The 23,777-nt window shown below is 33.5% G+C and overlaps 1 protein-coding gene across 3 annotated transcripts in view; it reads right to left on the reverse strand.

Moving 5' to 3' along the window:
- PRR16 (proline rich 16) overlaps positions 1–23,777 on the reverse strand; it is a 278,138-nt gene that overhangs the window by 247,565 nt on the left and 6,796 nt on the right. Inside the window, exon 1 of one of the 3 annotated variants that reach the window (XR_012494960.1) lies at positions 2,646–2,798. The exons of the other annotated variants lie outside the window; for them this stretch is intronic. The gene's annotated coding sequence lies outside the window, so the exon portion shown is untranslated. Of the gene's footprint in view, positions 1–2,645; positions 2,799–23,777 lie in introns of those variants that run through there. 3 annotated transcript variants of the gene reach the window in all.

Genomic DNA, 23,777 nt, shown 5'->3' on the forward strand with positions numbered 1-23,777 from the left:
TGAGTTAAAGTATTTACAAGATGAATACATGAAACACAAAACACGTGAACGTAAAAGACAAGGATTTACTGAGCTACTGCATTTTGCCAGCTAATTAGAAATTCACTATCTAGATTCACAAGTAACATAAACATAAGACAGGGCTATATAATCTAAATCGACAGCCTATTTTAGAGAAAGCTAGGCCCATCAGTATATAATTTCAACTTTACTCATTTTATTTGACTAGGCAAATTATTATCACCATTCAACCCCAACTGAAGTTACAGGTTATACAGCAAAAGAACATACAGTAATAAAATTTTAAATTTAGAGAATGATAAGCCTAGTACCTCTCATGACATTATGTTTTAACTTATTCATGTGCCCCATTTATATATTTAACGTATTCACTGTTTGATAAAGCAGGCCAAAATCATATAATAGCTTTGTCCCCAAACTACTGTTTTAAAATCTAAGATGATTTCTGTATATGGAAAAAACAGCCAGAGTGCAAAAGTAAAGTGTTTGCAGAGGGATGTTACCCACATAAGGTTTCATTAAGCAATGACAGATTTTATACTATAAGTACATTCTGCATACATTAAACAAGCCTGAGCCTACAAATATAGGAATTTAATGATATAGAGATGGATAATATTGCTATTCTAAAGCCTTTCCTTTCTATTGTAATTTCTAAAGCAACTGAGGCTTCCTAGATTATCATCTGTCTGAATGAAGCTGATTTTATCATATTGCAGCAGACTGCTCTTGAAAAAAGCAAATTGTCATTAGTCTCCACACATTCTCCTTTAAGTTATCAGAACAGTTGAAAATCATGTTCAATTGCATATAAAATACCCAAATAACACTTCTATCAGCACACACGGATTCACATAATAGGAAGCCTGATTTTAAGCAGTCCAGGGATGATGGAACAACTACAAGAAGCCTGGAATGAATATTCCAGATGTCACCCATCTCAGTGTGTGAGTTTCATCTTCCTAGTCGCAAAAGGACAACGGTATTTCTGAGCATTATCTCCCTATTCCAGGCAATGGGGAGAGGAGGAAAGGAAGGAAAAGGAGAACCATATGTGCAGCTGTGTCTGCCCCCTTTTAAAAGGTTTCCTGCAAGTTCTACCAATCACTTATGCTTAGATATCACTGACCTGACTGCATCACATTTTAGTAAAAGAAGCTGAGGAGTGTAGTTATTTAGTGGGCATATGAATGCCTCAGCCAAAGTGGGGTTCTAACAAGCAGGGCGGAAGAGGGAATACATAGCAAGAAGGCAACCGGCAGTATCTGCCACTGTTATCAATGCCCTGCTTTGTTGTCCAGTTATTTCTGTACAAACCCAACCAGAACGAGTTTTGAAAGTCTCTGAAGAACAGAATCAACTTATACTGATTCTCTTATTACACAGTGATTGCTGCCCCCCAAAATCTCCAAGTTCTTACTGCTATATTTAACACTCCAGAATGACTTTGAAAAACCGTTAACTATTGTGCCTTTTCCCTCCCCCCACCATAACCACCATCCCCAAAAACCAAGTAAAGATTATGAGAGAGCTGGAAGCTTTAAGAAATGAAGGTAAAAGGCTGGGGGCAAAGAGGAAGGGAAGAAAAGGACATGAGTCCTCACTCTACACAGGCTCTGTGCTACACATGCCCCATGTTCATCTCGTGGAAGCATACCTGTAAGTCATGAGAGAGGTGACATCGTCCCCATTTACAAAGGAGAAAACAAAAGCTCACACTTCTCCCTCAGCAACTTGACTCAAGTCAGACATCTTAAATTATTTGAACCTAATACTCTCTGACTCCAAAGTTCAAGTTAGATCATAAAACAGACTTGAGTTTGAAGTTGCTAGTAAGAAACAAAACCAGCACTTTTCATTAAACTATACAAAACAAAGTACAATGAGATGATAACAATGACCAAAATATTGAATTATACTCTTTAGGCTTCATAAATACAGATTATGCCTACATCATGCCAATCCAATATTTCATTGTTTTTCCTTCCATAACTGATGTGGACCAAGCATGTTAATCCTGAGGGAATCATACTTTTCTGTAAGGTGAGGAAACTAAATTATTCAGAGAAGCTACCTGTTCGACATGCAGTCACACATTTGCCAGTGTTGCTAACTATGAAGTTTTTCAAATCAAGAAACACATCTCATAATTTAGGAATGATGATCACTGAACAGTTTGTTTTGTAATGTAAGTAAATATTTTATGGACATATATCATCAAAAACAGAAATCAATTTTAATGTTTATTTTAGTTTTGACAGCATAGGTTTATATAACAGAAAAATGCCTTAGAGAATATGAATCTTTACATTTAAGATTGTAAATGTGGAGTCTTATGTCTCATAAAAGTGCATTTGTGACATACTATAGGAAGAGAGCGTGTTTATGTATCTAGTGTCTTCAAGGTTTCTAGATATATTCTCAAAAATAAAAATAGGCTTATCCTTTGAGACAAATCATTTAATGATCAGATTGAAAACGGAGTAACTACCTAGCTATATATAAAAATCAAGAGATTTCTCCTTTGGATTTCTTTAGTCTGTGTGACCACTGACGGAAAGTTGAAACGAATGGAGTCTGGCAGACACTGAATTACTACCCCAAAGCCATTGAAATTGCCTTACCTTCTATTGAGGCCAGATACGTAAAATACTCCCCTCTCCAGGCTCCCTTCTGGTCTGGAGATGAGAAAACTTTCTAAAAGAAACAAACAGCTGGCAAGTTCTTCTAAGATTTTAGCCTTTTGTTCTTCTCTCTTATTTCTGGAAACCGGTGACAGTGGAGGTACAGCATCCATCTTGCCACCATAAGGAAAAAGCCAAATGACATGGATAGAGAAATAGAGAAGTTGCAGGAGTTCTGATGACATTGTGAATCTGTTGCTTTAGCCTCATATTGTCGGCCTCTGAACTTGCTGTTACATAAGAAAAGTCACCACCATAAATTTAAGCCACAATTAATCAGGTTTTCTATAATATGTAGCTGGAACACATCCTACCTAACTGGTAAAACCCAGTTAAACTTACATCATCTATATATATATTCACCGAACATTATGCCATATCTCTGACAGAACTTTTTAAACATTATTTAGAAATATCTAATCAAAATCTACTCTGATGTGTTTTAATTTTCATCTGCAGGGATTTTATTCTAAAATAAGATTGTATTTGTCCTTTCCTTATAAGATGAACTAAAGATAGGAGTTGTAAATAAAATCTAAAAGCTTAGTGTTACCAAAATTCCAATTGAAATAAAGACACAGAGGTGGTGACTCAAAGGTAATTCATATGAAAAGACTCTACAGCCCCTGTACAGTATATATATTTGTCTGTCTGTTTCTTCATCTATTTTTAAAGTATCATTGCTGAAAAGCAGCATTTTTAAGTTCTCAAAGCAAAGGGAATTTTGCCACATAATATGAGTTTACAAGTAAATGTGACAAAACAAGATACATTTTATGCAGAAAAAAAAATATATATATATTATGTATATATACATATATAAACACATACATATATATACTTTTGGAAGAAAAGTAGTACATTTAAAAAGTAAATATATTAAATATTAGTAAATTACATTAAATATAGTAAATATTAAAAAGTAAATATATCCATTTAAAGTAAACATGACAAATAATTCATGATTTCTTTAGGTTATACATCTTTTTAGATTACTCAAAGAGAAAACACAATGGAAGGTTTCAACCTATTTACAACTTTACTCTGTAGCAATCTGCTGCAGAAAAAAACCACAGAAAATCCCATGCCACTTTTTCCTTTAAAACAGTTGACACTTATACAACTGCCAAATGCATGTAACCTTTGTCCTCTGGTGATGGATGGCCTGATAATTCTTAAGACGAACAAACTCAGCATAAATTTTGAGAACCATGTTTTGGAATTTCAGCTTCAGCTACTCAAGTCCTCTCCATCTGGAAAGTAGGGTGCAAAAGAATACATTTGGGAAATCCATTTATGATTGGCCACCTGCCCAGCAGGAGGCAAAAGCCATGTTCAGGCATGTTTAAAGTAACTAACCCTCTGTTAGACTTTTCATCTAGGACTTGGATTGTTTATATTGCATTTGCTCAGAAACATTTTAATAACCAAATGGTTTTGAAATTGTTTCTTTTATTCAGGACCCCATCAGTATTTTTTTTTACACATTAGCATTTTCCATTCAAATACTTCATTAAGTTTATATTATCATGCAACTCATTGCCACTAGCCAGAAAAGTGTTTGGAAAGGGAGAACAAAGAAAACAAGAGAAGAGAGGATTAAATTAATCAGTGGAATTCTTTTCAGCATTATTCTTGAAAGTATTGAAACACACTTGATTCCCAAGATTATATTCCAAATGTTTAGGAAGAATAATACCAAACTGAGAAGACTCCTAAGAACCTGGAGAGCTGCAACCACAAAAGCTGCCAATATCAAGCACAAGTGCCCCTGGTTTCCATCATCATCAATTTTCCCCTGTTCCCATGAGTTAATGGGATCAAATCCCTGGAACTGCAGAGCATTTCTTTTCCTATAGATTTGTTACTGCGAGCCCTGGAAGATTTAATGTGAGAGCACAGGTGATTCCAAAGTGTGTTACTCTCTGGAACTCACATTTCATATGCCTAAAATGCAGCAGGAAAATGCTACCAGCATTTTCATCCTTTTCACAGTCTTAGCTTCAGAGGGGTTCCCTGAGGCTGGAGGGACCTGCACAGCTGTGCAGTAAGAACCTGACTCAAGTTCCTTTTCTGAGTTCCCACATGAGCCCCTCTCTACAGACCAGGCCGTCATTTAATTGGAAGGACCCTGCCCTTTTTGAATCAAATATTCATTGCCCACATCAGCCATGTGAAGAGCGACTCACAGCTCTCTTTTGTAATTGGAAGTACTTCTTAAAGACTGGAGCAAAAGAGTTTCTTTTCAGCATCAGTTCATGACAGACTACTTCAAAGCAGGCAGTCTCAAGATAATACGTGAAAAGGACTTTAGATATAGCCCCACAATTTCTTCAGTAACTTATCAGTGTCATGTAGAAGAAATTCCTGGTATGAACTCAAGAAATTCATGTCATCCTTTTTGGTTTGTCTCCACTATGATATGATATGCTGTAAGACTCTAAATGCACTTTTGCTATGCTGGTGTGTTGCCAGTCACAGTTTTCCAAGTTGAGATGATGCAACATGGTTGTTTGTTTACTCCAGCAGAATCAGCACCAAGGCCAGGGCAGAAGGAAGCAGAGAGTGTCCTGAACCTCTGCCAAATACCACTCACTGTGTCTCCAACAGATGGATTATTTTACAGAGCAGTTTTTTTCCAAAGAAGTGTGAGTCTTACTTAGGTGACAATAATGTTCTCAGCTCATAGGCTATCTGAATCCCCATGGTCTCTTCTTTCACCATATTTTAGTAATCATATTCCAGATTTATCCCACAATTACTCTGTTTCTATTATTATTTCTATTAATTAGCGTATTCACACTATATCAACAAACCCATTTGTCCTGCCTGTAAAATGAAATCATGTAAAATTATGTTATTTCATGTAAACTGTAAATGAATGAAATAGTATAATTAAAAAAACCTTTTAAATCTTTATAATTTACATCATTTTATGTAAATGTTTTCTATAATTTATCCTTTCTTTTTCCCTCATTTCATCAAACATGAAATATTTTAGTCCCTAGAGTCTAAATTGTTTTTTTTTTTAATTTTTATGACATTTACAAAAATGCTCAATACTGATATTTTCTAACTTATTCTTAAACTTTTGTGGATTTATTGGTGGAATTTGATGTCTTTAATTAAGATTAACTATATAGTAATTAATTGTTTTCCTCTAGTAATTCATTTTTGTTCTTCAATACAACATGATATTGTTAACCAGGAAAATATATTTTTAAATCAAAGGGTAAATTATAGGTTACCTAAGTTAGTCATTTTACTAGTTAATAAGAGAAGGTTCTTGAATGGGCAGCGAGGGTCCTTTGCCTCATAAAAGTAGATCTTCTGAATTAAAAAAAAAAAAACAATTTTTTTAAACAAATCGGCATTAACTCCACAATACATTCATAGGTCACTGGTGCTACAAGAAAATCTATTACTCATTTTGTTAGGTTGAATGAGAGATTGTAGGTATGGAACTGTTAGGACCAACAAAAATGGCAACATTATATACTTCAACTGATGAAAAGAAAACTGCCTCCCAAAGGATTAACAGATTTGCCCAAGTTAGTAACAGAGCTGGAATCTAAACCAAGACCTCTGAATTCCCAACCAGGTGGCCTTGCATTTTAAGCACACAGAGCCTCTTAACATATCAGCTGTCTTTCTATTCCAGTTTCGGGTTCTACTATTTAAAACATTTCTGTCACAGACACAAAGGAGAATTAAAGGGATTTTCTGCTTAAGAAGTAACAAACACAATAAGAAGAATATTTAACCATTGACTGGCTACTGTATGGGGTTTAATGAGTTACATATTCCAATTTTAATATACGTTCTTGAAAATAACATTCATTGGATTTCTTTACTAATTAGGAAAGTAATATGTTTGGTTGTCCAATGTAAAACATAAATAAGAGTGGAACTATGAAGAAAATTAAGAATAAACAAAGAAAGCATATAACAGAAAAGTGATATAGCTATTTTGATACATACTCTTTTATTTAAATTTTCTGTGCTTCTCTGATTATTTCCTTAAAATAGATTCTTTGAAGTGGAATTACTGGGACAAAGGGTTTGCATGGCTTCTGATAAATACATTGACAAACTGCTCTCCAGAAATATTACTTCAGTTCACACATTGACTAGCTTTGTTTTGAAAATAATTTTTCGTATTTATACTAGCCATTTCTTTTATGAACCACTAGATCACACTGTCTGTACATTTTCTGATTTGGATAGTTCCACTCCTTTCTATGAATGAAACCTGAAACAACATATGAGCTACCATCATAATGTAAAAGTCCATTAAAACATAGAGAAGATACTGTTTATAAAAGATGTCTCCTTGAAAAAGAAAGTAGAAAAAGAAAAAGGTGGCAAATAACTGCTTTTTCATCATACCATCTTAAACTAGAAGTCAATCTTTGCTTATTAAGATTTAGTTTGGGGTGTGTGTGTGTGTGTGTGTGTGTGTGTGTGTGTGTGTTTTATTACGTCCAAGTAAGTAAATTTTCTTGAAATTTAGACAAAATAAATATCTGGCATCTAGTAAATGTTTGATAGATGTACTAGCCCCTCTCCTATATTATCACTGTTTATGTTTAACCTATTTCCACTTAAAAGTTACTGGTAGAATTTAGAAGCAATGTTAAATTAATTTAATTCACATCTTTAAATTAAGTATCACACCCACTAAAAGTAAACTCAATTTGGAAGATTTCTTCATTAAATTAATTTTACACATTTCTACCTTCCTAAGCCCTTTCAAAATTCACTCCATATATCCAGGAAGACTTTTTGCATTACTTCAAATTAACAAGTTTAATGCTTCTATCTGTCATTTGAAATTAAATACTTCTTCCCTGAATTCTTCGGGGAAAAGTACTCAATCTTTTCATTTTGTATTTATTTTCTCTTTCATAGCATAGTCATTCTCTCTGCTTTTCAAGGTCTCTTAGCTATTATGTAAGAATAAGATCATAAAAATAAAGGCAAAAAAGTCTTATCTAGACATTAAATTCTATTCAACCTATAAGATAAGCAAAAAAAGAAAATAATATAAAATTTACACAATTTAGTAGGAACTTAAATAATTCAAAGTCTCTTCTCATGAATCGACTAATTGGCATGCTGAAAGACCCCTTCTTTTAATAACAAAAATAATAATAACAAGAAGAGGTGATGACCGTTAGTATAATTTCTACATTTGAATTTTCTTTAATGAGATTGACAGAAAACACAATTTCTTAAGGTGGAATAAGTTTTCCGTGTGGCATTACAAATAGGCATGAAAGCAAGAATAAACGCTTCTCTTTGATGACTGCTATACTTTCGACATTCATGATTTAGAATTTAACATTTTAAACAAAAAAGTTTAATTTTACAACATGTCTCAATGATCAAGTAAGAATTAGTTTAGTGTTTCAGTTTAAAAGCAAATGGTATCAGGAACTTCTGCTTCCAAAAATATGGAGTTGATGTGCTTTACTCTATTATTCCCACTAAGTACAACTGAAAACTCTGGAACCCTGGATAGTATATGAAAAATGACCATGAGGACTATAAAAGGGGGAGAGAAGGAGAAAGAACAGCTAGAGAACTCAAAAGCTAACAGAAAAGAAGGTGGTGAGTTTCTGAACTTTCTTTGCCACATAGATCCCAGACTTGTTACTGGGAATATCAAGGGGAGTAGACAAAAAAGGCCACACAAAAGCTTTCCCCCTCTAGCCAAAACACCAGGAAAAGAAAAACAGCCTAGCAACACAAAAACATTTAGACAACAGCTGCTCTACTCCAACCAAACACCACAGAAAAATTGTGGTCCCACTCCCATCTGCACCAATAAAGGCCAAGTGGGGAGCCTATACTTTCACCCTTGAAAGGCTATAAATAGGGACCTCAATATTCCCACTGAGGTAGTGTCGGAAAAGGCTGAGTAAGAAGGAAACTCAACATTAAAAAAATAAATAAATAAACAGTCCAATTCAAAAATGGATAAAAAATATGAACAGACATTTCACGAAAGGGGATATATACCTAGCAAAAGAACAAATGAAAAGATGGTCAACATCATTAGCCATAAGTGATAAAATATCACTACACATAAATTGGAATAGCTAAAAGTAGTGACAACATCCAATACTGGAGAGGACGCAGAGAAACTGAGAAATGGGATCACTCATACATTGCTGGTGGGACCAAAAAAGAGTAAAGCAACTCGAAAAACTGTTTGACAGCTCTTATAAAACTAAGCATGGAACTTCCATATAATCTAGCAATTACACTCTTGGGCATTTATCCCACAGTAATAAAAATTTATGTTCACATAAAACATTGTACATAAATGTTTATAACACTTTATTTTTATCATAGCCCCAGGCAGCAAACAACTCAGATGTCCACCAATGGGTGAGTGGTTAAACAAGGTACCATACTGTAGAATACTAGTCAGTAATAAAAAGAGACAAACCATTGACATACATAAAAACCTGGATGAATCTCCCGAGAATTATGATGAGTGAAAAAAAGGCAATCCCAAAAGGTTGCATGTTGTATGATTCCATTTAAATAACAATTTTGAAGTGATAAATTATAGAAATGGAGAATAGATTAATGATTGGCAGGAGTTAGGGAGGAGGTGGGAGCAACAGAGAAATGGGTGAGGCTATAAAAAGGCAACATGACAGATTCTTGTGATGATGGGACTATTCTGTATCTTGACTACATCAATGTCAATATCCTGGTCATGATATTGTACTGTAGTTTTTCCAGGTATTACCACTGGAGCAAACCAGATAAAGGTACATGTGATCTCTCTGTATTATTTCTTACACTGCATGCAAATCTCTAATTATCTCAAAATGAAAAGCTTAAATTTAAAAAATGGTACCAACTTATTGAAAACGTTGGCAAAACAAAACATTTTTAAAAAGTATATCAGTTTAGGTATAAAGCAGTCTACAACAAAATCAATAAGAATTATTTGTTTTACTTTAGTTAAAAATCAAACAAATGAGCAAACAAACTAATAATAGTTCCAAAAATTAACCTTAGGAAACTGAATGTTTTCCACATATAAATTAAAAATAAAGGTGAAGAAGAGATTGAACACTATAATTGAACTTCATTTCAATATTTTGTAATGCTATTTATACTGATAATTGTGTCATTCCAATTCATTGATTAATCAAATGCTCCTAATGGATTTTGTTATCACTGCTTTATGATCTTGGAAGTGACATCATTCCTTTAAACTGGTAGATAGTTTAAAAAAGGAAATGAATAAAACTGAAAATAAAAAAGAGAGAGTGTAAACCCTTACGTCTAATGTCTAAATTAATAAGGAATATATAAGAGAAAATGATTAAGGTATAATACTCCTAATGTACTTTCAGGCTAAAAGATTTCAAAGAAAATTAATCACGAACTTAGTCACTTTCTACTTTTTTCACATAACTTCTCATGCGATACTGTAGATATCTCTTCTGACAGTAGACAAATATTAAAAAGCAAATTTACTCCAACATCTGCAAAAGTCTCACTAGTAACACATGATGAACAATTTCACTGTGGTTGGTCTATAATTTGCCCAATACATCACTGCTTTCATTTAAGAGGACTTCAGAAAATCCATAGCAGGTACAAACAGCTACCATTATAAGCACATACATAAGCGTATTAATGTTGGCATTTGCCATTATCCGAAATGCATCTCTAACAAATATATGATGAAAAGTACGCCCAGGTACACGTATGGTCCTTTTATACTTTTTCACTAATAAAATGCTTCAAACTCAGGATAATCAGTATTTATCTTAATACATTTTTCTGGAACTATAGAAAACAATTTAAAGAAAAATGTGATACAAATTGTTATAAAAACTCAAGATATAGGAAAATACTTTTAAATCCACTCTTCTACACTGGTTTAGACTTATCCTAAAATGTAACAGTTAAGATTTCATTACAACTTTCAATTAGTGGAAGTGTACAACTTTTCATTTAAAACAGTAACAAAAATTATATATTTGAAATTGTTGTACTCAAGTCAGACAATGAATTACATTATTTCAATCAGAATAAAAACTCTTTTCCTGAAGTTCAGGGAAGGAAAGTATATATATATAATATACATTATATATATATATATCCCTTCTCCCCTAGAAGCAGACATATTTCTCCCAATAGCAACAACAAAACATCAAAACATATATACACATATGTTTTATATATTTATATATACACAATTTATATATATATACAATTTTTTAAATTTATACATATGTATAATTTTTAAAAAGAATTATATTTAAGTTATATGACATATAATTTAAGTTATATAATTATGTGTATGTATTCAATTTATAACAACTACTTAAAAGACAAGGCACCAAATTCATAATTATTTCACCATCTCATTCAAAGAGAAAATGAGAAATAAAAATCTGTATGACATTTTATTCTATAAATTCAAAACAGCATTATACCATTGTCTTCTAATTTATGTAGAGAGAAGGGAGGATATATGCTAAAAGTTCCATATTTCTGCAGCTTATAATTTTAAGGAATCAAAGTTTTATTTTGTTTTATTTTTGCTTTCAATACTGAATTAACAATCATTCAAAATGTTTCATGCATTTGCCTCACTTGTTAACACAGAGTATACTACTGGTAACTTAATTTCATTTGAATAACTTGAATAATTGAGGAATAAAATTATTTCTCCTGTTAAAAATAGTTGTGCATGTGCTTGTTTTTCAATAGTCATTCTGGGTTTTTCCTTATTGTCGGGCTGTGTGCTTTTGTTTCACACTACCGCCAGTATGAAAATCTCTAGAGGAAAAAGAAAATCTGCAATTCATTCTAATTGGGTATCTATAACTTGCTATGGACTGAAAAGTGATTGTTAATATTTTGTGCCAACTATGACCAAGTTAGAATTGACTGAAGTGATTTGTTTTAATGAATGATCTTTGCACAAATTAGTTAAGAATCACTTTAATCAATTATAGGCATTTCTTTCCCTTCTTCATTTCAGGTCCTTGGCTATGTGCTTACATTTGAGGTGTTCAGAAATTTGTCTTCATGACAATCTAAATGGTATATTATTCCATTTAAGTTTTATTGACAAGCACAATCAAAGTGATGTATCCATGAATTTCTTATAGGCTAAAGACTCCAATAAATGTGAGTTTCTTCTTTTTATGACATATTCTGACATTTATTGTCTATTTGATCTAGAAGAGTGTTTTTTAAAATTGCTCCACAGAATACTAGTTCTGACAGATGGTCTCCAAAACGCAGAATCCCTACTCCAATAAGTTTGGGAAATATTGACAAATTTATCGAGTTTGGCAAATCCTCTGTGCATGTAAGAAAGTGTGGTGTGTGTGTGTGTGTGTGTGTGTGTGTGTGTGTAAAACTTATTTAATACAATAAACGTGCCATAAACCTTACTCTGAAAAAGAAGAATCTGGAAAGAGTGAAGTTGTGGTCAAGACAATACTGGGCTCACCAATTCCCAAATGATTCTCCTCATCATAGGCTTATAAGCAGACTTCACTTCACCTGCATTTAGGTTAGGGCTACAGTTCTGTATGCACAAGCTATTTTGCAGACTACTGTATTTCCCCGAAAATAAGACCTAGTCAGACCATCAGCTCTAATGTGTCTTTTGGAGCAAAAATTAATATAAGACCTGGCCTTATTTTACTATAATGTAAGACCAGGTCTAATATAATATAATATAATAAAGTTAATATAAGTTAATATAAAAGTTAATGTAAGTAAGTTAATATAAGTTAATGTAAGTTTATAATATAATATAATATAATATAATATAATATAATATAATATAATATAATATAATATAATATAATATAATATAATATAATATAATATAATATAATATAATATAATATAATATAATATAATATAATATAATATAATATACTGGGTCTTATATTAATTTTGCTCCAAAAGACGCATTAGAGCTGATGGTTCGACTAAGTCTTATTTTCGGGGAAACATATTACGTTGCAGACTAAAAGACAGAAGTGTGGGTATGAATTCTCGCATTCTTTTTTTCCCTGAAAACCATGTGTTGAGACAGCAGTACCAGAGCCAGGGACCCTGAGCGACTCTTTGGAGCTAAGCTCCTATCAGTTTGCATTGAAGAGTACAGTGTGTTGGACAAAAAAACCTTTGTTGAATTAAGTGACTGAGATTTCAGGGTTAATTTATTACTGCAGTATAACCTAACCCACCTTAACCAATACAGAACTAATGAGAGCAACACACAGGGAACTGATATAAGACAAATAATAGATGTTCAGATGTTAAAAATTCCTTATTCACTCTTTATCTGCTAAATATACTTGTCAAGGAACAAAAGTACATTTTACTTTTATACGTATTCATTAAATATAGTTTGCTAGGCTACTGCATGATAGGCACTGCTCTAAACTAAGTGGGTAAAATAATGTAAAAGACATATTAAGGTCTTTACTCTCATGGAACATCCATCCAGAATATAAGGAAGAAAATGCCCAGTGGGTAATATGCTCATTAAACAAAGAAAAAGGCAATTTTTTATTACATTTTTATAACTATAGTTTCTGTTCCTGCTCTAAATTTATTTTTAAAATATACTAATATTATGGCAGTCATAGAAATAATTTAAAAAATGAACCATTAGTCATTTTTGTTAGAATGACATATTGGATACTAAATCAAATTTGGGTAGTCCTTGGTTCTCTTTAGTAATAAAAACCTTTTGAAGTATAATCATTAAACAATTTCAAATTGATTTGGGAAAAATATCCTAGGTAAATTGAGAGAAATATCACATAATTCCATAAAGTGCTTCAAGTTAAAATTTTCTTTGTCAGTAATCAAATTATGTTTTTATGATACTGTACATTGAAGCAACACTTTTAAAAAAGTTTTCTTAAATTCACAGAAACATCTTATTTTTAAATTATACTTCCAGCCATGTGAATGCGTAACTTTCCTCCTGTACTGATAAAAGTAATATGCTTTCTATAATTTATAGGAAAGATAATAATATAATGCATTATTATTTTTATCTCTACTTTTTGAAAAAACAAAAAGATCTCCCAAAATTTCCTGAAGACTTTTATAATATATACATGTAAATTAAATACTTCTATACTAACAATGGAACTAATATCTGTCATGATATATTTCAGTTGTTGGTAATGTATCTGTGTTTAATTTGAAATTTAACAAATATCAAAGGGAACTAAATCAAAGTGCTGCCTGCCATGTACTTTATGGCCAAAAAGTACAATACTTTGGTCAATGTCAAGTTGAGGAATTCTATACAGTGTGGCTTAGAGACTTCTTATGACTAAATTTAATGAGTCCTCATAGATTTGCTGTTAGTATAGAGTGAAATAAGATAATATTATATTATAATCACATAGGAGATCAAAGTTTCTCACTAAAAGATACTTAATTGGCTTTGTTTTCCTCACAATTTAAAACAATCATTATCTTCTATCTACTTAGTAAATAATGGCCCACTTCATGTTCACTAAATATTACAAGTGTCCTGACTCTATACAAAACAAGCTTATTACTATATTTTCCATTCAGTGATAATCCTTGTTCTGTTTTTCTTTCCTCTTTGCAACTGTGTGCATATATATTAGTACTGTTTCATTCAATCCCTTTTTCTCATTAATTTTCCTAAGGAAAGAAGGGTCAGGAACCAATAAGACATGAATATGGTTTGAAACATTTCAAATCTAAGAAAGAGCTAAGTATTGCACTATAGGACTTTATTAGGTAACAATAAATTATCAGTATGCAAGAGAGGACCACTTTTAGTGGAGTCACAAAAAGAAAACCATCATGAATACATAGATGGGTATTGGACTTATTGGGGGATCACTTCATAGATTATATAAATGCCTAACCACAGCACTGTACACCTGAAACTAATATAAAATAATATTGAATGCTAATTATAATTTAAATATGTATATATATGCACTATATATAATTTCATATATATATAATGATTATGATGTTGTGTACACCTGAAACTAAAAACAATTTGTATAGTTTCTCAATAACAATTTCCCCAGACCAAAAAATAAAAAAAAAAATTAAAAATTAAAAATCCTATCGTTATTAGCCAAGCCAGTATTTAATGCAGACTATATCAGAACCTGGGTAACCTAAGAGGCTATTGTTGAGGAATGGAATTCATTAAACATTATATTTATGAGTATTAGTGACTTCAGAAGCCAGATGTTAAACTCGCAAGCATTTTGGTGCATACTGTCTGTGATTAATGAAACAACCCCAAATAGGCATGCTGTGCCATATTATTCTGTATATTTTTTTAAAAATGTAAGTTTCCCCAAGGACTTACCATACAGCCTGTTATGGATAAGGTGTAGGTATTGACTATAAATCTCCCTAAAAGAAGGTACAGGGTGAACGTTGAGTCTCGAATTCCATTTTTAAATGAATTAATCATCATAATATCAAAGTATTTCTAGGGAGTAGACAGAGTTTTGAAAACAATGTTTCTGAAAGTCATTGAAAGCAATTTATTCTTTTTATTTTTTATTTTTTTTACTTCATCTGATGATGAGCAATTGAAATTATAGGAATCAAAGTGGTTTAAAACTTTATGGTATTATTCAATATAAGTAACATTATAACATGTCAGTTTAGAAAAATTAAGTTCAAATACTTGTCTCTGATTTTTAAAAACTGGTAAATAGTAATGATTTAACTTTACCATTTAAAATTATCATCAATATAAACTAGCAATTCTTAATATTCTATATTAAATGACCATAGTATATATTACTTGTTTTTACTTATTTGGCATTCCTAGGAATACCTTGGTTATTTCTTATGGTATTTTGAAACTAATGTATTTAAGTAATCTTGCAATATATTAAAGCAAAGTAATGTCAAATATTTAAATGGTTTAATTTCCATGTTCAGACACTTCTAGTTAATATAGTTTATTTTTTTTCACTTTGCACATATTTCGAATGTGGAAAACTTTCTGTTCATATCTAAACTGCCAAACTAAAATCTAGACTTCAGTTATAAAAATTGAAGAAAAATTTGTAATATGGTATGGTATTTAAAGAAAGAAGGCCAAGAAGTGCAATATTCTCCCTGATTGAAGTGAACAGATGGAAAACATGCATATCAAAAGGCAGACATAACCAAAGCCTACAGGTAAAGGGAGAGAGAATATGTTTTTCATATAATACATTGAAAGTTCAGTAACTAGACAATATGATCTCTTGAGTAAGAAAACAAAATAATATAAAGTTAAGAATGCCCTATTTCTACATTAACATTTGTTCTTTAGTATCTGCATAGGCTAATTATAAGTACTCATATTTTTTAACACTAGAGGGAGTACATAAAAGAAAAAAAGAAGCCAAATGATATCACCTAGTTCTTGAGAGTTTTACATAATATTGGGTCTTTGCAACAAACTGCTTGCATATTTCCTATGGACATAGCAGAATGGTGAAACTTATTTAAATGGTATCCAATATCCCTTTTTATATGTCATGTACCAGTTAATTTAAATTTTATAATGACTAATGGCAAGAAAGGTGAACAATATTCAAGAAGCATAAAAACATAGTGAATGATGTAAAAAATAGATATACTTTCGTCTCATCTTAGTTTACATATTGTATTCAAATATAGAATTATATCTGATGTAGAAGATATAACTCTCAGTACTTCAAAGAGTTTTAAATGACATCCCTGAGCCTAAGGACATAATGGGTACTCTCAAATCGGAGCCAGACTTTTGTCTGAAGGTAAAGCCTTGAGGTTACAAACAACATTTAGGATTTACAGAGACAGAATATCTCCAGAATTTCCATATGGTAGGGACAACATGGTAGCCACTGATAGAGGCATGAGAGAGGTGAAGACTTGATGAATTAGGTAATACTTTTTAAACGCTTACAACTCTGCCTGACACATAGTAAGCAGTTAATGTATTAGCTATTATTGAGAGATTTTTGTCCACTTCAAAAAAAAATAAGAATATTGTTTGGGTTTAATAGAATGGATTTAATGAGGGTAGTAGATTATGAAATCAAAGTAGGGGAAACAAGAGCAACTTCAAACACATCAGGGAATAAAACAAAGGTGACTGACCTCCAGGAGCTGACACTCTAGAGGTGGGAAGCAAACAAATAATATACACTGGAAATAGTGTTCAGTCTAGTAGACACTAATAAGTATTAAAGAAAAGAGGTGAAAGAAGAATGGGAAATGCCACCAGAGTATATAACAATATATGGAGTTGCCAAAATAGCCCATGAGGGGTGATGCTTGAGCAAAACTTAAATGAGATGAAAGAGTTAGCAAAAGAGTGGAGCTAGCCATGACAGCGTGCATGGCTCATTCATTCCTGGAACAGCAAAATTACTGCAGCTGAAGGGAGGGGAGCCAGAGAGAAAGTAGCAAGAAAGCATAGAGAGTGATAACAGGAGAGGAAGGAAAACGTTTTGGGGCCTCACAACCATTGTAAGCACTTTCACTTTGAATGAAATGGGAAGTCACTACAGGGATTTGAGAAGAGTAATGTGATGTAGGTTTACACTGACATCTGAGCTGAAAAAAAAGAAAAAAAAAAGGCTTAAGGAAGCAAGAAAGAACAGTCAGGAGGTTATTGTAGCCATCCACATGAAAGAGACTGTTTTCTTGGACCAGGGTGGTACCAGTGGAGGAAATAAGAATTGATCAGTTTCTAGACACATTTTAAAGATACAGCCAACCACATTTTCTGATCAATTTAATGCATGAGCGAGAAGGGTTGATAGTTATTCCAAGATCTAGAAGGATGAAAACACCATCAATTGGCATGGGAAAGTCTGCAAAGGACTCAGTTTTAAGGGAGGGAAGAGATCAGGGCTCAATTTTGGGCGTGGTAAGGTAAAGATACCTCTTAGACATCCAAGTAGAGATGTAGAGGAGACAGTTGACTACATAAATTTAGAAGAAAGGTCTGGGCTGGGGATACAAATTTGGAATTATGGACCTATAAGTGGAATTAATCACAAACTGAATAAAAAACACCAAGAAGGAGAGTATAAATAATTTTATTTTTTATAAAGAGAAATAAAGTTTTGCTCAGCTATCCCAGAGAAAGAACAAGTAAAGTAACAGAGGAAGAAAAATCAGTGAGGTAAGAAAGCATAGTATTCTTCAAGCCAAATGAAGAAATACTTATAAAGAGATTGTAAAATGCTGCTGATAGGTTAAATAAGATTAGGACTCAAAATTGACTGTTTGATTAAATAACATGGAGTGACTGACAATCTTCGTAGAGGTAGTTCTCTGTTAGAGTGTAGGTTTGACGGGAGTAGGCTAAGGTCAGAATGGGAGGACATAAATGACAGCAAGCACAGACAACTCTTAGAGGCTTTTTGTAAAGTGGAGCTAAGAAGCGGGATGGTAATTTTCAGGGGAAGTGGGATCAGGAGAGGATTTCGCTATTATCAATATTTCTGTTTGTACGCTGAAGGGAATCATCAGGGGGAATGAAAAAGATGGCACAGAAGAGGCAGGAGAGGACGGATAGTTACTTTTCTTAAGTAGAGGAGAAAGAACAGCTTCTCATACACAAATGGAATGATTGACTTTTAGCTTTTAACACCTTTAATAAGTATTACATGGAATTGGATCCTGAAGTTCAAATTCCTCATCAGATAACAAGAGTGAGACTTTTAAAATGTTGCATGAAGAATGACATGGTTAGTTACTAACAGAGAAAGGTTACTAGATTTTTTAAAAGGCACAAATGGGACATTTGTTAAGTAACATAAGCAAATGCAATGCAGTGGTATAGTGACCATAATATGGGGAGTACAGGATGCAAGTTGGGTAAAAAAATCGTGATGGTGTCAAGATTGTCTGGGATGGTCACTGAAGAGAAGACAGAAATAAGGCCAAATAGGAAACAAGGGACTGCTGGATATCAAGCTGGAAGGCTGGGTTTGTTCATTTGACATTTTAAGTATCAGGAGGATAGTGTGTGATCTTTTAAGCAGGGGAGTGGCCAGAAGAAACCAGTGCATTAGAAGATTAATCTGGCAGTGTTTAGAGAATGAATTGGCAGAGAACAAAAGACAGAGATTAGCTCTAGGGCTATAAAAACATCATCCATGAAATTAATAGCCTCGGGATTAGAGAGGTGGCAGTGGGAAAGGATGAAAGAAGCCAATCTGAAAACGCGTTTAGCAAGAATGAACAAAACTTATCAATGATTTCATGCTCTTGTTACACCATGTACTTTTCTTTCATAGCCTTTAACATTCCTTAATAAATATTATTTCTGGTATGTAAATAATGTCTTCCCACTAGCACATAAGTTTCAGATGGCAGGGGCTCAGTATTTTATTTCTATTTCCTCACACATTGTCCTGCATGGTATAGGCATTTAAAGAAAAATTTTGATACGTGCATAAGATATTGGGGCATATCAAAGAAGCTAATGAGGAAGCAGAAGGAAAAAAAAAGGAAAGAAAATAAGAGGAAGACAGGAAGAGGAGGAGAAAGAAATGAAGAGCAAAAAAGGGGAAAGTGACAGATAAAGCAGAGGAGGAAGAAAAGGAAGAAGAGGAGAATGATTATATTGATGTTCAAAGCATGAAAAACAGCAGCGACTATCATGCTGCTGGGAACTGGGAAGCTGGTTATGGACAATGATTTGAAAGAGAGATATCAATCACTTACTCCCTCCTTTAGTTTACCTCTGTGTCTCAGCTTCTCCATATGTCAAACAATCCTAATAACCTCAAAGCGTAACTGTGAGGCTTAAATGAGTTAACTCAGAACTACTCCTGGTACCTGGTGAGCCCTGAACAGATGTTAGTCAGGTTCATCACTGTTATCACCATTACCGTATTTCTTCTATAACCTGTGCCATGACACCACTCAAATCTCTCCTGTCACTATGAAAAGGAAGAGGCCGGAGAAGCGTAAGACAGACTGATAGATGAAGAGTGCTTCATTCCAGTCAAGGTTGCCACTTTTTTAAAAGTATGCTCAGTAAAGGAAAAAGAACCAGATAAAGGTAAGAAAAAAACAAAGCTTTGTAAAAACAACAACACAGAATACATTATATGGAAGAAACATAAGAGCCCGATGCTTGATGGATGAACGTACATAAATAAAAAGGTGGGCTAAAAAGCAGTATTAAGTAATATGGAATAAGAGGGAAGAGCTAGAGCAGTAGTTCTCAACTAGAGTGATTCCCCTTTCCCCCCAGGGGACATGTGGCAATGTCTAGAAACATTCTGAGCTGTCACACTAACATTTTTGGTTGCTACTGGCCAGGGCTGCTACTAAACAATCTACAATGCACAGAACAGCCCTAACAATCATCTGCCCCAAATAGCAATAGGGCTGTGTTTAAGAAACCCTGAACTAGAGATTAAAGGTAAGGAGGAAAAGATGGAAGTCGATCACATCACATCAGTTCATTCTTTGCCCAAAACTGCGAAGTTCCCATTTAATTCTGAATAAGACTTAACATCCTTGGACATGTTCTCCTATGCCCCTCGGACCCCTACTCATTCACTCCTGCCACACTGGCCTCCTTACTCTTCTACAAATATGTGGGAACATGCCCGCCTTGGGCCCCTTGGACTGCAGTCACCTCTACCTGGTAGATGTTTCCTCTAGACAACTAGCCGGCATCCTCCTTCACCTTCAAGCTTTTCCTCTGATGCAGTCATGTCACTTTCTCAACGAGGTTTAGTCTAGACCACCCTATTTAATATTGCAACTCTTCCCCATCACTACGTATCCCATTAAAATCTTCTATTGTTTCACTGAACTTGTCACCCTCTAGTATTTCACATAATTTGGCATTTATTATGTTGGTTTGACTTCCCCATGCCCTCCCCACATATGTATGAGTCAGAAAGATTTCCTCTCACCTCCCAAAACTATGATGTATAATATAGGAGTTACTACATATTGTATTAAGTGAAGTTTAGAATTAATTAACTCTAAGAAAAAATCAATTAAAATGGAAAGTGAGATGAATGATTTTTCGATCTTTGTATTCTAGGTGTAACTTAATATGGCCCTTTACACATTCGACATCACTTTAGAGTTACTTCTTGCACCCTACTGGAGAAGTTGACCTTACTAGAGGTGATTTTATTCAAGGTCAGGTCCTTCAGCTTATTCACATTTGCATCCTTTACATACACTCAGCATAGTGTCTTACATATATGAAGAATTCAATAAATCTTTCTTAATTCATGAATTAATGTCACACAGGAAAATAACAACAACAAAAAAATGCTGTTCTGGGACGAGTTTTAAGAAAAGAATATGCTTACTTTAAAATAAGCTCTGGAAACATTGTCCTTCTATGTAGTGATGTACTCCAGCACACATCATAAAAAAACAAAATGTGAGAGTTAACCTTCAGATACATGAGCACTGCACAGTTTTGAGAGAGTAGTGAGTTATACACATATTTTTTCCAATGTTGAGATTGCATCTACTAGAGCCCCTCTAAGACAAGTAAATTGCTGATAAGCTACCCATGGATTCCTGAAATAAAAACCATCAGATTACAGTCACCAGTATTTTTTTTTCCTTTTTGTAAAGCTAGGACTTTTGATATTAAAAATTATGGAGCTGGTCTCACATAACTAGCTGATTTTTCTTTTTTTTTTTTTTTAAAGAAAGGCAATCACTTCTTTTGTCTCTTCACCTGAGTCATTCTCGCCCACCCAAGATTCCCTGAACATCTGCAGACCTATGCTTGTATGAGCTTTTGTTCCAGAAAAGAAATATTCACAATTTTATAAACTTTCAAAGGGTTCTGTGATGTTGGTGTGTGTGTGGGGGGGGGGGGGGATTAAGAACCACTGTTGCTAAAAGATAATTAATTTGACTGATACATATTTTTAACTTGATATTTTTCTGTCACATGAACAAAGTTTGAAATATTAGGATAATATTTTATATTATATTATAAAAGAGGGAAATAAATACCCGTTATTTCTTTTAGTTTTCTAGAGAAGAGATACTGTTAGAAATCATCAAATTTGCTTGCTCTAGACTAGTATGGCATATGCTATCTATAGTTGGAGATCTATTTATAGTGTGCCAAACAGCATAGTAACTAGCACATTGGGCATAGGTATATAATTTGACTCACTTCAATTATTCTAAAAGTAAACATTTATCTCAAACACCAACCTGAAGTAGCATTTGCAAAGCAGGAGGGAAAACAAAGATCATAAATGTGAGTTCTGTCTTAACAATGTTAATGTTTTTTACCTAAAGTGGGGTCTGGAAGCTTAATTCCTTTGGAATCCTCATGTCTTTTCATTCTCAAAAATAAAAATAGCTTATGCCACTGCAAACCTCAAAAAGGAATATGTCTGCCAAGAAGAACTCTTTAAGGTTTACTGAGCCCAAATTCAGAACCAGTGTCTAGTAGCCATTGCTGACAGTCCTCTCACACACACTGTGTTTCAGGGAAAAGCTACAGACTAAGTTTTAAGCTTCTTGCACTGTACTTCTGCCATGTGCCTCAACCCTTACAGAGGAGTTCCTGGTATAGTCCTTCACCCATGGGCTGAGACTTGACCGTCCAAATGGAACTACACAACTATATCCTCATTTGCATCTTTACTGACCAATCAGAGCAGCTCCATAATGACCAATCAAAACACATGATTCCAACCAATCTGGACAGTGGTATTTGGACAAGTGAGACTGTGTAAATTTGGATTCCTTATTTGCATAAGAATGGACCAATTAGGGACTAAGGAAGGTACTTTCTCTATGAAAAATAGACTCCCTTTTGTCTATCTCCTGGAGCCACTTTAGGTTTCTTTCAGAGCCTTGTCTCCCTGGTTTGCAAACTGTTTACCTGAATAAAGTTTCTCCTTTTACTATGCCCCAGACTGGGGACTCTTGTTGGCATTAGATCAGTGTCAGTGACCTTTTGTTGACATCATAAAAAACAACATCTATCCTGAGTTGATGGGCCAACTTGTGAACCTACTTTGATTTGGACATTATTTAGCTATGTCTATTTTCTCATGAATCAATGTTACTTTCTGGCTCTTATTTCGAGCTGAAGTAGTGCTGGCTTTGGTTTCCCAGACCCTCTGGGAAATCTTGATTTAGAGTATTTCGCCTAATCAACTAATTTTCAATATAATGAAAACATTTCTATCCACACTACACTGGGAGAAACAAACAAACAAACAAGATTTTAAAATAAGATCATTTCTTGTTTCCTTTATGTGAGGGGAGGAAGGGGTAGCTTACAACCAATGGCACTAAAATGTACACGAAAAATCTAATTATAAAAAATATATAGGACATGGTTAGCCAGCTCAATAATTTTGTACCTGGTAAAGAATTCAACAAGCTTCTCTACTTCTCTATTCATCAGCCATAGCAGAAACCAAGACAACTGACAAATCCGAAATATCTCAGAAAACTTAAGGATAGTACATCCCTTCTAAGGCAATTTGATAACAACAAAGGAAAACAAGTTTCCCATATTCCTTTAAATTCATTTGAAACAACTGCACACAATGCTACATACCAGCAAGCACCCATATTAGCTGTGTCTTTATTTTCTAAGTCATAATATTGAACAGCTATGTAATAGTCTCATTAACATTTTGTTGAATACACAATAGGTCAAAAGTAATTCATTACAGCACCTATTTATTTGGAAGATGCAAATTATAAGGTCTAATTAACTAACTATTAATTTTGCCTCAATGCTGGTCCCTGAAAATGAGTGTAACCCACAAAAATGATGACTATTATCACAAAAAAAATAATAAACTATACAAGATTTAAATTAAAAGATTTACAAGTATTAGCTTCTCATGAAATTTAAGAAACAGTATCCATACATATAGTACAACTGGAACTAAATATTTGTGAAAACTCCCTGGAAGGCACTTTGGCAATATGGATTGAAGAAACTTCCACATCCTTGACTTCTGATAAAATTTAAAAAAAAAAAAAAAAGAAGAAGGTAAAACCATCGAGTTTAGT

The sequence above is a fragment of the Rhinolophus sinicus genome, linkage group LG03 (assembly GCF_036562045.2).
Source record: "Rhinolophus sinicus isolate RSC01 linkage group LG03, ASM3656204v1, whole genome shotgun sequence".
Classification (NCBI taxonomy): Eukaryota; Metazoa; Chordata; class Mammalia; order Chiroptera; family Rhinolophidae; genus Rhinolophus; species Rhinolophus sinicus.